General features: G+C 48.8%; 1 non-coding gene across 1 annotated transcript; it reads left to right on the forward strand.

Moving 5' to 3' along the window:
- The first annotated feature begins 220 nt into the window (after positions 1 to 220).
- On the forward strand, positions 221 to 384 carry LOC138490551 (U1 spliceosomal RNA). The gene has a single exon (XR_011275498.1). It is a non-coding gene; the product is annotated as a U1 spliceosomal RNA (small nuclear RNA).
- Positions 385 to 781: the final 397 nt, after the last annotated feature.

Consider the following 781-nt stretch of genomic DNA (forward strand, 5'->3'; position numbering starts at 1 on the left):
CTCGGGCCGAGCAGGGTCTGATGGGAGAAAGGAACTGTGCTAAAAGATGCTCTTCTGCTGGGCTCTGCCTGCCAGAGCTTCCCCCTACACGTGGGACAGGCAGCTCTATAAACGCTTGGAGCTTCCGGGGGGGCTGGGGCTGAGTCAGGGCTTGCCTTCTCACCCTCGCTTAGCAGGGCTTCCAGATCGGGCCCAGCCCCTGCCCTTTTGCTTGCAACTCATACTTAGCTGGCAGGGGAGAATCTGTGATCTCAAGGGCAGATCTCCCAGGGTGAGGCTCACCCATTGCACATCAGATTTGCTGACCCCTGCTATGTCCCCAAATGTGGGATACTCGACTGCATTATTTCTGGTAGTGGGGGACTGAGTTTGTGCTCTCCCCTGATATATTGGGGAAAGAAAGAAAAGGTAAAGTGTGCACTAGACCTGCTAGGTTTCATACTTTAAGATTGTGCTCACATTGTGTTTCTTCAATTAGGTTCACCTTTGGGTGATTGCTTTTCCACATTTTATCTGTTGAATTGAATTATGCTTCTTTCATTACCACAGAAGTAATGTGTATTACAGAGATAAGCTGCCATATGTATTGGGCACACTGCACATGCTCAGGCAGCATCAATCCTGCTTTGTAGAGGACAATGCTGGCCTAAATTCGGAACAGCCAGCATAAACATGTTGCTACAGAGGCATATTTTGGGTACAACCAGCATGACAATGTGTTACATCAGTGACCGTGCTGTCTTACCCTGTGGACACATTGATCATTAAAACGTGTTGTGTG

Source organism: Ambystoma mexicanum, chromosome 9 (genome assembly GCF_040938575.1).
Source record: "Ambystoma mexicanum isolate Mex_15411 chromosome 9, UKY_AmexF1_1, whole genome shotgun sequence".
Taxonomy (NCBI): Eukaryota; Metazoa; Chordata; class Amphibia; order Caudata; family Ambystomatidae; genus Ambystoma; species Ambystoma mexicanum.